This window comes from Ursus americanus, chromosome 19 (genome assembly GCF_024610735.1).
Source record: "Ursus americanus isolate L20-20 chromosome 19, mUrsAme1.1.p, whole genome shotgun sequence".
Taxonomy (NCBI): Eukaryota; Metazoa; Chordata; class Mammalia; order Carnivora; family Ursidae; genus Ursus; species Ursus americanus.
Window position 1 is genome coordinate 31,483,088 of NC_142145.1, and position 16,462 is coordinate 31,499,549.

At 37.5% G+C, this 16,462-nt stretch overlaps 1 protein-coding gene across 2 annotated transcripts in view; it reads left to right on the forward strand.

The window, feature by feature from the left end:
• Nucleotides 1-16,462, forward strand: part of LOC148108484 (uncharacterized) — an 895,742-nt gene that overhangs the window by 605,483 nt on the left and 273,797 nt on the right. The window lies entirely within an intron of this gene.

The window sequence follows — 16,462 nt, forward strand, 5'->3', positions numbered from 1 at the left end:
GTGGTGACTTTATTTTTGAAACTAATGGTTTTCTACCCCGATTGATAGTAAGAACCATGAGGCTATGTTTGGGTTATAATATTTTTCATCTTTTTGTCCTCAGCAACTAGCCTGGTAGAATAATACAGGATCATATTTTCAATAATCATGGATGGCTTCAAGAATTGTTATTTGAACTGAGCCTTGATAAATGGAAGACTACGAAAAGTAAAGCTAACGGGTAGACAGTGGCGTTCTCCCATGAGAGTAAGGCACAGGCAAAGTCCTGGAGGCGGTAGTGCACAGACTGAGTCTAGTGTGGCCACCTGCAGATCCTGATCAAGGTCATGAAGGGAGGAAATAATTGTTGCCTTCCTATGGTCCCAGATGTATTCTCTTATGGAGGAAAGAGGCTCACTCTAGGAGTTATTCTTTCAGACAAAACAACATCCATGCTTCTAGAGAGGAAGCTTCATGTTCAGCTACTAGCATTTGGGATATGCCCTGAGGAGAAGGCCCAGGAGCAGTTGGATTCTCCCAGGAATCCTTCTAGCAGCTACCCTTCCCTCCTTAACCCACTTGCACAGGCTCCTTCCTCCTCTTCAGCTCAGGTTGCCCTCCAGCCACCCCAGCCACTCTGCACACAGACTGTCTCCAGCTATGAAGGAAAGCAAGTGCCTGGCAGCTGCTGCTTCACGGCTCTCCACTTCCTCCAGCAGCTGAGCGTGAGCAGCTCTGCAACAGCATATGGAGACCTCTTCTTGGGGTATTTTGTTGTGGCAGCAGCTGGGAACTTACCAGTTTGGAGAAATTCATATTGAAAGGAGGGGAATGGTCAGCTTAGCTCAGTGGGGCAGATATGTTCTTTGTTTTTGTTTCTCCCTTCTCCAGTATGAAAGTTCAAAAGAAATGCATTTTACATAATTTATTGTTGTAGAGGAAATTGTCTTTTGTTCCCAGACCACTAATGTTAGTGAATTCCTTAAATAAGCCAACTCCGCCAAATTCTTTAAACTTACAGTATGCTCCTTTCCAAAGCTTAACTACATCATGGATTCTCCTAATTTTGAAGTTGTAGTAGGGAGTAACAGAACATGAGTAATGAAACATCCTTTGCTTTACACTTAATTACTGAGTCAGTGTCCTGGTTTCAGCATCTAGTAAGTACAGGGCTCTGTCTGTGATAAAGACACCAGGGAATATTTTTTATTGAAAAACCTAAGAATGCTTTTCATAATATAAACAATGAAATTAGGGTGTCTTTTGTGATATAAATCACCAATTGTCCTCCAGATGCCTACTATTTCTTCTTAAGAATTTGTCATTCATATATTTATTAAACTTTTTTATATTATTTCCATTGCAGATTATTCCAAATCATGTGATTTTAATTTATTCTATGAAATTCCAAAATTGAATGAACCATCTGTATTCTTTTTTATGACCATATTGGCATGAATTATATACCCTTTAAGAATTTATTGTAATCCTTCTAGATCATTCCACTCATTTAGTGCATCCTCATACTCTCCATATTTTGGCCATTTGACTAATTTTTTCTGGCATAACCATAGTACTGGTCAATATGATAAGGCCATGACCCTTTTCCTCTAACTGTGTGAGAGAGAGAGAAATAAAATTGTTGAAAGCTTAATAAAATTCTGATTCCCCATTTCTCCTGTGTGTGTGTGTGTGTGTGTGTGTGTGTGTGTCTCTCCCCTTTTCTCTTACTGAAAACTTTTCTCCAGTGTCCTGTTTATTCCCACTCTTCCATTCTCCTACCATCAGAGTGCCAGTTCTGATCATTTTGCATGAAGCCTTTAGGAGAGCCAAGTTTCTGTCTCCACCAGTGCCTTGCTGGTGATCTTAAGCCTGATGATCTCTTGGCCTCTCAGATCTTGCTATCTCCACTTGCACAGGAGACCTAATAAGGTTTTCTAATAAGTCATCTAATTACCATCATGTTTGTATGGAGAACTTGTGTATGCCACTGTTGATGCAGTTACATTGGCTCCTCATCTCCATATCCCTTGGAGTGGCTAAGCACAGAAACACATAGAACATACTCACTGTGGCTTCTGCGTCCTCTGATGAGGTATGTATATACTCTGGCATGGCCTTGTTCCTTCTCCCAGTAGCTTTGTCCAAAAGATTAATCATTTAGCTGGAAATTTCAGGAGTATATAGAAAGAACAGTGGGCTTAGAGATTGAATCTTGTTACTCCCTCTACCTTTTCATTTCATCCCTTCCCAAATACTAGCTACAGAGCAAGGAAGACAAATGTTCTTGCCCATTTCCTGGCCTGTAAAATGATGAAGCATTTATAAGACATCACACCCGACTCACTCAAGAAATGCTAATCTCAAATAACTCAGGTTCTACAACAAAAAGGTGTGTGTGTTGCAGGGAGCTGGGGGAGGGACGTGTGGTGAGGGAAGGGATTCAAACTTAAAGGATCTAAGTAAAGGGAAATATTTGTGATTCTATAACTTGGGATAATGACTCTTTTTAGTGGGGAGAAGAGGTTGTGATTGGCATGCCTGATGGCATGGACAGGCTTCTAGATTGGGGAAACTGTTTCTTGACTTACATGGTAATTACAAGGGATTTTTGTACTTCCTGTGTTTTGTGGTAAAAAATAACTTGAAAAATAGTAATAATTTTAAAAAGTAGACTGTCGGAGTGCCTGGGTGGCACAGTCTGACTCTTAGTTCTAGCTCAGGTTGTGATCTCAGCATTGTGAGATCGAGCCTCACATCGGGCTCCACATGAGTATGGAGTCTGCTTGAGATTCTTTCTCCTGCTCCTTCTGCCCTTCCTGCTCGTGCTCTGTCTCTCTCATTCTCTCTCTCTAAAATAAATAAATAAATAAATTTTAAAAAAGTAGACTGGCAAGAGGTGTCTAAAGAGTTTTAAGGACCATTAAAAGAATGGGATGTCACAAAAAAATAGGGAAAGAATGAATATCAAGAAAGATGGCTATTTCACAGTGTAAAATGCTACCGACAGGTCTAGCATAAGTGACCCGTGCATGTAATAATGACAGAAATCCTGGATGACATAGTATTAGTAGTTTCATTTAAGCAGTTGGGATTTTCAGTGACTGCAAAATCAGATATTATACACATTTCTAACACAAAGTTTGGAAAGAGGAAGACGAAGATTGTTTTCTGTTAATTAATTTAGCAAATTTCTAATTCTACTCTGTATGATGCAACAATTCGGCGATTTACATAGCTTCCTCAAGTAACTGTTAAGTCTCTTTACACCTTTATCCAACCTGTCCACCAAATTGAGGTTTAGATATCACCTCCTCTGAGAAACTTTGCATGAACAATTCAGCATAAAGTAGTCAGGGGAACTCACTGGCTCTATGAAAATGGAATCAGATTCCACTGAAAATATTAGCAATTTAATCTATGACGTGGAATGTATCTCTCATCTTATATATATATATATTTTTCCTTCCGTTTGATAATGTGCTTTGGTCACATGCTATTCTCACATTGAATCCATGTAAAACATAGACCATGTAAGAAGTAGAAGAATTAGGCAATATAAAAAATAATCTGCTCCAGAAAGCAAAGTCTTTTAGAAACTTGAAATCAGTTTGGGCTTCATAATTGACTGATATACAGGAATTTTGTATTTGCTTTTTTATTTATTAGCCTGCCTTAATCATATATTCTTCATGTTTGGATTTTCATATACCTTGGTATTTGTCATTATTTCTTTCAGTCTACTATTTCTAAAGTCTATGTCTAGCCTGGACATTTTTCTTGAGTTCCAAACTTGTGTTTTCAATGATTAAGTGGATATTGTCACCTGGATATACTAAAGGAACCATAAATTTTATTCATTTTCTGTGTCTCTCAAACTCCCCCAACACTGACAAAGTCACTATGATATTTGCCAAAACAATAAATGGAATTAACGCGCACCCAGTAACACAGGCCAGATCTTCTCCAGCACCCTCAGCCTGTTCCTCTTCGCTTACGTTTGCATCCACTGATTTACCAGTTCTTTGCTTCCTAAATAAATATCTCTTACATCTAGCTGCTCTTTCCATCCCAACTACACTGTCCTGATTTGAATTTTTTTTTATCTCTGGACCAATGAGATAGCTTCTTGAGTAGCTTTCTTGACTGTAGTTTCTACTCGCATCCAATGGAGTTAGCTTTCTAGAATGCAAATATATTTATGCACAATACTTTCCCCCACTGAAGAATCTAAGAATTAGGCACCTCAGGATTTAGCCCATACCACGTTCAAGTCTTCTTCTCTCCATTCTTGTTCCCTAATTTTCCTGCACTCTTCCTCACAAAGATTATGTTCTAGTAATACCTAACAATTATCAATTTTCCCAGTAGGTCATTAGTGTTTCGTGCCTCTGAGCTGCTATTTGTGCCATATATGCTACTTGGATTGTCCTTCCGTCCTAGTTTACTTACAAACATTATTTTCAGTTTGAAGCCCAAGTAATCCCTCTACTCTAATTTTTTTCTTATTTTTTGATGATAGTTTGGAGAATTTTGTTCTGTATTTTAGTTATTTTGCACATATCTCATTTTGATTCCTTAAATTCTATTGTTATTTTTAAAGTCTCTCTCTAGGTCTATCTCTGTCTCTTCTGGGAGACTAAATTTTCTCTGTGGGAAGGGCCAGATATGTTCACCATTTTATTCCCAACATTTAACATAGTGAGTCCACAAAAATGTTTGCTGAATCACCAAATGAAGAATGTGTTGGAAAACATGAGTGGGCAGTACGTGTGAGTCATTCTGGAAGAGGAGAAACTTTTGAGAAACTTCACAGCAACATGTAAAGCATTTCAAAAAGTTAATAAGGCCCAATTCATTTAAAGTAGAGGTTCTGCAATATTCTGTAGGGCAACACATCCCCATTAGTAACAAGGCTGGAATCATAAGTTAAAGCATTCAGAGTATCCCTTCGGGTCACTGAGGAAACATCAGGTAATTTCCTTCATTCCTCTTGATTATTTAATAGAATATTTTACATAGGTCCTCTTTGCATAGTGACCACCACCACGTGGATTCTGTATAGTGACCACCACCAGGCATTCCACCTGTAGAAACCCTATTGAAAAGAATAAATGAATAAATGTTTTGTGTGTGACTTGAAGGTATCTTAGTGTCCAATTTAGTCTGTAGCATTACTGAGCCAATCAGCTGAGCTATAAGGCAGCTGCAAATTTGGATAATGCACAAAATGCTCAATTTGTTGGCCATATGTAGACATAGACTTCGTGATGAATAAGCAAGACTAAACCAATCCTTTTCTTACATGAAGAATGCCCGTGCATGTTGATGAGCCATAAGATGCATCCTCTGCTGAGTCAGGGAAGCAGAAAAGGAAGCCCCCCACCCCCGACCAAATCCATCTTTTACAAAAAGGAAACATACAAACTTCCACTAAGTTTCACTTGCCTAGAGGTTTAATTTATTCATATCTGTTAAGGACACAAAAGCCATTCAGTCTATTGACTTCTAGAATCAGTAAATTTATTACTAAAGATTTGTACATGGAAAATGTGGTCAATGGAGACAATTCACTACTGCAGAAGGTCAATTGGACACATTAATGGCCAATTCTCTAAAGCATGAAGGATCATTTTAGGGCTAGCATTACTATTTGTAGTTAAATAGACAGGTAAATGTTAAAAGGGCAAACAAATTCCATTCCCCTAGGCATTAGCTAATGGCCAGAGAGACCAGGAAGTCAGCTTGTGTTTCCTACTCATCTGTCCCGGACCCTTTGACTCCTATTCTGGGGGAACTAAAGTTATTTCTTGGTGCCCTCTAGCAGTCTTTGGTCTAAGTAGCCTTAATTCTTGACTGGCCCGATACATGCCAGGCATGCTGTGAACAGCTGTGCCCCAGCTGTGCCGTGGCCAAGAAGAAAGTCTCCTCCGCAGATTCTAGGCAGAATTTCAAAATGTGAAAAATACGTCTTTAATGTCCTTTTAACCTTAATTCTACCTTCATCTTTTCCTGTTCCTGTCAAGTATCCTCAAATTTCATGGTGTCCCTCTCCATTGTCATTTGACAGAATGACTCTGTCACTTCACTGTTGAATTTCATCTAAGACAGTCCTCCCGAAGGAGCACCGTGAACATGTGGCTCTTCTTTGCCTCTCCACATCCACTCTACCCTGTCCTTTGAGCTATTGCCTGTGGAATTTTTCGTCAGTAACAATTAATCTGACAAAATATATCAGACAAGTCTGTTTAGCAAGGCCTGTGATTATTTTAACCTGAGAAAGAAACATTTGTGGAAATTTTAGGTGGCGTGGCAGGATATAAATATATTTCGGCAAAGGGGACTTTTGGAGACTGCAAATCATACCACTTTTATGACTGGTAGTTTGGGTCTGAAATTTGCCATTACAAGAGAACAAAACAAAACTTAGTGCCATAGATTTTTTTCTAATATATCTCAATTCTTACTTTCTCTGGAAAGTGTTCCCTGGGTATTTCAGCTCACAGTGATCCTGCCCTAGAGATTGTAAAGCGAAGTAAATGGTAAATAACATACCCCTTCATACTGGAGAGAGGCCTTCATGTGTCATTGGACCTGAGGAGTTATGAAGCATTTGCTCGCTTACAAAGTTTTCCACCCATTGGGCACTCAGAATATTTTTCATATATACAACTCCTCATAACTAGGAGCCATTTTTTTTGCCCTGTGCTCCTGCTTTCAATGAGGTCATTTGAAAAAGGTACAGAAACTGCATTCTAAGCTCCCAAAGGCATCTTGGTTTGCAGAAGGCTAGAGACTGGCTCCAGGGCTTGCAAATGCGAGAGAGGGTGTTTCACCTCAGTGTCCCTGAATCCCAGCCAACTCAGGTTAATAGTGCCCAAAAGTCATTTTCTGGCCTACTCACATGGTTGGAAGGGGATGGCGTGATGGCGGCAATTTCAGACATCCACCTCCCAGATGAGCGTGGCCATATGGACTCAGAGCTGGAAGGAAAAGTATGATGAGTTTGGAGGCCGCAAATATGAATGAGTAAGGAAGCAATTTGAGCCAGGATGCCAGGAAGAGCAGGGCACAAATGAGGAAAAATTGTGCAGAGGAAACAGCTTATGGCTGGGGATCAGGATACCTGAGTTTTTCCTGGCTCTACCTCTATTCAGCTAAGTGACCTTGGAGAAGCTACTTATTCTATCTAGGAGATTTCTGTGGATTTTTTTTTTTCCTGTATGTATGTATATGAGAACAAGATAAATTTCTTCACCCATATAGTTTCTTCTAGCTCCAGAACTCTGAAGGAGGGATTCTTGAACAACATTTAGTTACCAAATAATTACATTATATTTTGTAAATCAACAAACATACCTACATCTCAATTTTGTTTATATATGAAATAGAAAATACCCATAACTGCCTTATAGTTTCCTCAAGACAATCTAATTCCTAATTCTGTTAAAATTAGTTATATGAGCATTACGGATGCACTTTTATGTTTGCTCTCATTCAGTCGTCTCAAGAGTCCTATGAAGTATGATTATCCCCTTTTTAAAGATGTGGAAACTAAAGGTCAGAGAATATAACATTTCCCAATGCCACACAGCAAATGAGAATCCAGGATTTTCTGACACGAAGTCCAAGCTCTTTCACTGGGATGCACTAACTGGAAACTGAATTCCATAATAGACATAAAATACCAAATGTCTAAATTCCATGAGAGACAAATGGGAATAATAAAAATAAAAGGGTGATCATCCCCCCAAAAATTACATTAGTTATAAACTTAAAGAAACATGGACAAGATCTGTATGCCAAAAATTACAAAGTGCTGATAAAGGAGGGAAAAGTCCTAAGTAAATAGAGATGTTGAAATCAAAGAATGGAAGACTCAGCATAGAAAAGATGGAAATTCTCCCCAAACTGACCTATAGGTTTAATGTACTTTCTGTCAAATCCTCAGCAAGGTTTTTTTGTAGATATAGACAAACTGATTCTAAATTTCTGTGGAAAGACAGAGGCCCTAGGGAAAAAATAACTTCTTGATAAAGTGGGACGAATCATTCTTCTTACTATTGAGGCTTACTATAAAATTATAGTAGTAAAGGCAGCATAGTGTTGGTGGAGGGATGAGCACATACATCAGTGGTACAGAATAGAGAACCCATAAGAAGTGTCACCCAACTGTGCCCAACCGATGATTGGTAAAGGTGCAAAAGTGATTTAGTGGAGGAGAAGGGTTAGCCTTTATGACAAGTGACAGGGCCGATTAAAGATCAAAAGGGGATAGATAGATAGATAGATAGATAGATAGATAGATAGATACGACCTTGACCTATCACCATTTAACACCTAACACCATTTAACATACTTAACCCAAAATCAGTCACTGGACTTAAATGTAAACAGAAAACTATTAAAATTTTTAGATCAAAACAGAGGAGAAAAATTTCAGGATCCAGGGTGAAGCAAAGAGTTTTCAGACTTAACACCAAAGAGCATGACCCATAAAAGGAAATATAGATAAGCTGGACTTAATCAAAATTAAAATCATTTGTTCTATGAGGGATCCTGTCCAGAGGATGAAAGAGCAAGCTATGGAATAGGACAAAATATTCGCAAACCACGTATCTGAGAAAGGATCAGTGTTTAGAATATGTAAAGAACACTCAAAACTCAAACAAAAAGATCAGTTAGAAAATGGGCAGAAAATAGGACATTTCACTAAACGGGATATACAGTTGACAAAAGAGCATGAAAAGATATTCAACATCATTAACCATTAGGAAAATGAAAATTAAAACCACAATGAAATATTACTAATCCCTATCAGAATGGCTTAAAAAATTAGTGACAACATCAAATGCTGAGGAGGATGTGAATAAACTGGATCATTACACTTTCTCAAAGATTCATGAATTGCTGGTGGATATGTAAAATAGTCCAGCCACTCTGGAGAATAGCTTGGCACTTTTTTATAAAACTAAACCTGCCATTACCATACAACCCCCAAATTCCGCTTTTAGCCATTTATTCCAGAGAAATTAAAATACGAATTCAAAAAAAAAAAAAAGCCTGTATTTAAGCAGCTTTATTCATAATAGCTCAAAACTGGAAATTACCCAAATGCTCTTCATTCAGTAAATGGTGAAACACATTGGTATGTGCATGTCATGGAATACTACACAGAAATATAAAAGAACATATTATTGACACAACTTGGATGAATCTCAGGGTAGTTATGCTAAATGGAAAAAAAAAACAAAAAAACTAGGTCCAAAAGATAACATAGGATTCCATTTCTTTGACAGTCTTAAAATGACAAATCATAGAGGAGGAGGACAATTAATAGTTTCCAGGGGTTAGAGAAGAGAGAAGGGAAGAAGGTAGGTGTAGCTGTGAAAGGATAATAGGAGTGATCCTTGCATGATGGAAATGTTCTGTGTTTTGACTGTGATGTTAGCCCCTGAACCAGCACATGTGATAAGATTGCATAGAGCTAAACACACACACAGGGCTGCATGTAAAACTGGTAAAACCTCAAACTTGAAGGAATGTATCCATGTCAGCTTTCTGGCTGGGTTATTATAGCATAACTATGCAGGATGTCACCAAAGGGGGGGGGGCACAACAGGTCAAGAGTATACAGGATTTCTCTGCATTATTTCTTACACCTAACAGTGATTCTACTATAACTTCAAAATATAAGAGTTGACATAAAATATAAAGGAAGCTTCAAAATGTATCAAAGGGTCTTGAAGAAACTTTAAGGATGGCGTGTAAAATTCTGGACCTTTAGGAAGCAAAATGGTTCAGGTGTTCCTGCACAATGGTTTTCATTTTGCAGAAGGGCAATGCAAGGACCAAAGCCATCTCAAGTTCATCTAGATGTTGGGGGGCAAAAGACCCTTGTCTTTGAGTCTCCATACTTTGCACGAAAGACAAGTTGTTATGCTTGTCTAGTGGGTTGTTCTCCCTTCAGGACTCTGAGCCCACATGTATCAGACTGTTTGGATCAACCCTGCTCATCTTGCTGCAGACTGGATTGACAAACTTCATTTTTGTGTTAATCCACTACATTTTCTAACTACCAAGCATATTAAGTTTTCTGTCCTTTGCTATCCCCAAGCGGGGGTGGGTGGACAAGTTTCCTGCTGTGAAATAGAGCATGTTTTTCCCAGTTGTTAGGCAGCTCTTTTTTGTGTTCCTATATAGACCGGCAATGACTCATTGCCTTCCCCCTCTTATTGCAGAAATGGGGCCTGGGAGATTGGTACATGCATCCCAAATGTTACATATTAGAACTGATTACACCAACACAACTATTAAGCTTTAAAAGGCATAATGTTTTAAGCCTGCTCAACTACAATACTATAGTCTGTGCACAATCAAACCTCTCTGAGGGGATTAGGCAGAAACCATTTTAATTTATCCATCCTGGAGTGTGGTACTAACGGTGCTGCAGAGAACCTGCTGAGTGAGCACTTGTTTACCCATCAGCAGAAGAGTCTCCTTGCTTTGGACAAATAACCCCATGCTTCGCTCATCACATCCACTTAAAAAATGGGAGGCACTCCTCTACTCATGCTCCCAATTGACTCTTGCTGACATGTATTTAAGGTTTTAGAGAACTTGCGTTTTTGATTCATGTGTCTTCTTCCTTTGTCTGTATCAGAGCTTCCTTTAGACAAGAGGCCTCCTACTACAGCTCTGTGCAGCCCTAGCAGGCTTCTGTGGCATGCCCTAAATCAGCTTATCAATACTAGGTTACTTCTGTGCGTATGAATACCTGGTATCGTTTTTGATTGGACATGGAAAGCTTTCTGAAAGTGTATTGTAAAAAATGACCTATAATGGAACAGGAACCACACTCTGATCTGTACATTTAATAAGGCCATTTTTTAGTGCCATTGGCAAAAACATATGCTGGAAATGTGGATGTGCCTTCTAAATTAATGTTATTCTTCTGGATTCCTGCAGTGATTGAGGCAAAATTTTGAGACTAGGCAATCAGGTGTCCAAGGACCTTTAAGGAGGATTTGACATATCCCACGTAGAGCCTGCCATTCTTTCTTAAAAGCTACCTCTTAGATTGAGAGAAGAGGTGAAGACACTCAAAAAGTAAGGCAAATGATATATGAATATCTTCGGGATCCACTGCACTGTTAAAGTATTTGTAGAGCTATTTGAATGGGATAGTAAAAGTTATTTGTGACATAGGGCTCTTCTAAGGAATTCGGCAGAAATCTGAGTCTCAACGCTTGTCTTGTAGTGGGATTTTTCCTAAGTAAGGTGACATTTGACTTGCATATTTACTATTCTCTGTGTCTTTTAGCTCCTTTTAAGCATTTAACTCTACCATAGGCATCCTTAGCACTTGTCTCCATAAAGAAAATCTTATCTCTTACCCTCTGTGGCAGGCAACATCCTGTCCCTCAATCACCCTGCCCTATTTCTCCTTGGTAGAGTGTAGTTTTGGTTTTCTTGTGTGCCCAGGTGTAATCACCCTTTCCAGCCCTACAGTATTCCTCATGCCTGGCTTACACTATGACCCAGTGCTCTTCAACAGTGATCTATTCCCTGAAACATCTACAATAATGTTCCTTCTAGGTTAAACATTGTATGGTTTACATTGTAAGGTTAAACATTGTAAGTCCCTACTACTATCCCAGTACAGATGTCATAGAATAGATATTAACAAACTATGGCCCAACCTGCAATCAGACTTGGAAGTTTTATTGTAACACAGTCACACCCATCTGTTTGTGTATTTTCCCTATCTGCTTTTACACTATAAGGACAGAGTTAAATATTGTGACAGACGCCATGTGGCTCACAATAGTCACTGCCTCACCCTTTGCAAAAAAGTTTGCCAATCCCTGTTATGGAGAGTGGTGACACTCCAAGCTCTCAAGACATTATCGTCGGGTCGAATTAAATGAGCAGAACTGTTACTAGTGCAGCTAAGTTCTGCTGAAAGAAAGGTATTTAGTTTTAAAACTTAAGAGTGGAAAATGAGAAAACTTTGGCATTTCCCCTATTCAGAAGTGTAGAATTAGAGGATATCAGGACTGAGGAAATACTGTAGGAACGCTGCATTGTCGTTACAGCTCAAAAATATCATTACAGATCTTCCATCTTTCGTTCCATCTCTCTGCTCTGTCATGCCAAGCTTGCAGCCTGGCTCTTCTGCCCACCACTCGTGAACCTAAGATAGTAAGCGAATCTAAGATAACACATTGTCACATAGCCAGATTTAGGATCATAATAAAGATACATTTCTCTTCATCCTTTTTTATGAGGGGATAAACCTTTCTTGGAAAGCTGTCAGTAATCTTAAGTCCCACTGGTTAAGTTTCAACTTCCCCCATTTTCTTCTTCCTTGAACATTAAAAAGAAATCCCAACATGAGAGCTATATGAAGCAATTTCAAATTGTAAATAATTGTCTTTATTTTTGGGGAAAAAAGAAATGAGAGGCAATGAAAAGCTAACAGTGCCTCCAGTGTTGTGTATGATGTATCATATATGAGCTTCCACATTTTCAGCTGGCAAAAGTCATCACATCGCAGACGGGAGGGTTGTTCTGACCGTGGCTTCTAGAAGTGCAGGGGAACTGTTCGTAGGTATTCATAGAACTTCTGAACAGGAATCCTAAGGTGGAGTGTTACAGCTAGTTCTCTACATTCATGGCTGAAACTATGGTGGATTTTAGAAAAGTGTTTCAGAAATGTGTATATAATTTTTGCATTCCAAAATGTCCCTCAAACTAAACACCAGCCCTAGAGTCTCTCACCAAAAGATATCTTGAAGGATTTTGATTATTATATCAGTACAATTTTATATCAGGACTCTAGATTCCCAGAAGTATTCGCACTAAATGGAATGTTCCACCTTTTTGATGATTGTGAATAGATGTCCAAACCTAGCAGGTGTCTTTGAACAATTATATCTGTCCAGATAAGCATGTGTAAATGCCATATTCATTTCAGGCTTGTTCTTCACTGGACCTCTACTTGCCAGGGACAACAGGAAAATGTGCTTAATGGTTGTCAAATGACAATAAATAAAGTTGGTCCTTCTGCAAATGGTCATTTACAAATCCTCTGGTACACTGGTAATTTGAGCTGTAGTGATTTTTTTAATATTTCAATTTTAGAAGACTATTCAGAGGTCTAAGAACAAATATTCCTTAAAGACATGGAGAAAGACTTCTAGAATGAATTTATGCATATTTTAGTTAGTTTATAATATTTTATATTGCGCTTATGGATCAAAAATAATTAAAGCAAAAGAATATGATCAATTTGATTTTGAAAGTCATTAAAAAAGCTCAATTGATAAAAAGCTGTTGATGACTTTTGCTTTAAATGTAACTAAACTAAGCATTGCAGGTAATTATATGTAACTCATATAGAATGGATTTTCCAAGAGAAAAGCATAAATCTGGGTGATTATCATACATGTACATATGTATACACACACATAAAAACTTCTGTGGTATATATTGTAATGCTTTTAAAATGTATAATTTTGATTACTTTTCAAAGAAGGCAATTTTATTTCAATAAGAACTAGAATTGAGGGGAATTGGCATGTGTTATTTTCTTAAGGTTCTTTTTCAAGTTTTGATATTAGTTAGGATTATACTGATCATATAAAATAAAAGATAATTTCTTTCTCCAAATCCTGAGACAGTTTGTGAAAAATAGTATTATTTCTTCCCTTAATGCTTGGTCAAATTCCCCAGTGAAAGCATCTGGGTTGGTGTTTTCTTTGAAGGATATTTTAAATTATGGATCTAGTTTTTCTCGTAGGTATGACTTCATATATTCTATACCTTCTTCTATTAAATTTGGAAATTTGTGTATCCCAGGGAATTTTCTATATCATTTAAGTTGTTAAATTCATTAAGATAAAGTTTGTATATGTATCCCTTTGTTGTTTTTTTAATGACTCTAGAACCAGTGTCTATGTCCCTTTTTCAAGTCTGTTGCTGGCACTGTGTAGTTTTTCTATCTTTTTCCAGTTTCTTGATCATCATACCTAGAGATTTATCAATTTGTTCAGTCTTTTAAAAGAATCAACTTGGCCTTCATAATTTACTGCTTTTTGTTTTCTACTTTATTATTTTTTATTTCATTATCTGTTTACTTTTATTTGTATTTTTTTCTAACGTCTTTAAGGGGAGACTTAGACCATTAATTTTAAACATGGTCTTTTCTCACATATGCATATAAGACTGTAAATTTCTCTTTGTACACTACTTTAGCTCCATCCCACATATTTGCTTACAGCTTTATTAAAATATAATCAATATAAAATAAACTGCATGTAAAGCATATAATTGAATAAATGTTCACATAGTATACTCTTAGGAAACCAGCACCACAATCAAGATAATGAATCTAGCCATTGCTCTCCAAGGTTTCCTGATGCTGCTTTGTAATCAGCCCTCTCAACTCGGGATGCTCCCTGTCACCAGGCAACCACAGATCTGTTTCTGCAGCTGTAGTTCCGTTTGCACATTCCAGAACTGTATACATGTGGAATCATACAATATATACTCTTTCTGACTGGCATATTTCATTCAGTGAACTTATCTTGAGATTCAGCTGTGTCAGTGTATGTTTCATAGTTGATTCGTTTTTATTGTTGAGTAGCATTCCATTGTATTGATATGCTACAATTTATGTCCATTCACCTGCTGAGGCACATTTAGGTTGTTTCCTGTTTGGGACTATTATAAATAAAGCTGCTGTGAAAATTAGGATACAAGTAGTTTTATGAAAGTATGGCCATAAATATTTCTCTTGGGGAAATACCTAGGAATGAACTGACTACAGTTTTGCCAAACTCACTTGTAAGTTTTAGTAACTTTTTTGTATAATCTAAGGGTCAACAATCTTTACCGTCAAGGGTGCAAATGATAACTCTTTTAAGCTTTGTATACAATGTAACATCTTGGTCTCTTTCCCCACCCCCTCATTATTGTACTGTTTGGAACCTCTAAAACAATTCCGAATATAACTGGTGACAGTAGGCATCCTTGTCTTGTTCTTAGTCTTAGGAACAAAATATTGTTTTTCATAGTGTCTTTTATCAGATTGAAGATGCTCCTTCTAAAAGCGAATTTAAAAGACAGAACGAATGTAAATGTTATATTTTCTTCCAATACCTTAATACATTTAATTCTACAACACTCTTGATCATTGATTATTGATTAATTTATGATTGATTAATGGCTGTTTGATGAGAAAATTACATGACCACAAAATAAGTCATTTCATGTATATTTGAGAAGTTCAGTTTTATAGATAGTAGGTCATCATTTACATGAGAGAAAATATAAATAAGACCATATTTTCCTAGACCAAATTTTACATATTTTATTCAAAGGCTTGAGGTATGACTTTTTATTCACCCCATAAGACTTTTTATTCACCACAACATTCCTTTGGTATCATGAGTTCTAGAACCACAATAAGATAAATAAAACGAATAGAAATGTTGCCAGTTTTGCAATGCATACGAATTCTACCCCAATTAAATGATGTGGTTTATAAATGTAGGTATGTTTTATCAAATGTTCTACCAGGTACAGTCAGGTCGTGTTCCATCCTAGGCAATTAGTATGTTTTGAAAATATGTAAGATTTGTATAAATAATTATCATTTGCATAGATTATTTAATAATGTTTTTTCCCTCATTCCACTATACTGAAATGCCAGACACTTTCATGTCTCCTTGCTGTTTCTTTTGCTGATAATATCTTTATTCTCCATAGTACTCAGTGAATTCAAACTCATTTTTTAAGACATAGCTCATATAAGATGACCCTAGTAATGTCTACCCATCTGCCCCAGGCACAGTAAGTTGCTCCCTTTTCCACATTCCTAGAGTTACCTCTATTAGGGGACTTATTACACTGAATTATGACATGTTTATATGCCTACTCGCCTCAGCTAAATCACATTCTCTTTTTTGCAATGAGGCCTAAAAACAGATACTTGTGATTTTCATGCCCAGAATTAGGCATATGAAAATCCAATGGTGATTTTTTCAGCAGTGACTTTTAAATGAAAGAATGGATGGATGCTGAATTTTGTCACAGGACGTGTCAAATTTCTTGACTCTTCAGAGAAATTAGAAATCTGAATTTTATAAGAAGAAATCCTCATTGCTCCTCCCCAGCAACTTTAGTCGAAGAAACTCTAAAGAGTAAATAAAATCTATAACCACTCTGCAAAGCTGTCAGTGACCTTGAACGGGACACAGAGATAAGAGATAAGAATCTGAAAATCAGTGGGACTAAACTGAGAATTGACAGAGAGCTGGCAAGAAGGCTTTGGCCTTGGACCAAGAAGAACAGACCAGAGCTCTGAATTAAGGGCTGTGGAAGAAATAAGAGTTTACCACTCAGGTGAGCTTGGAGCAGGAAGAGAAGCTGGGGTGAGGTATTATTGTGGATGGGAGAGAGGAAAAATAGACATTGT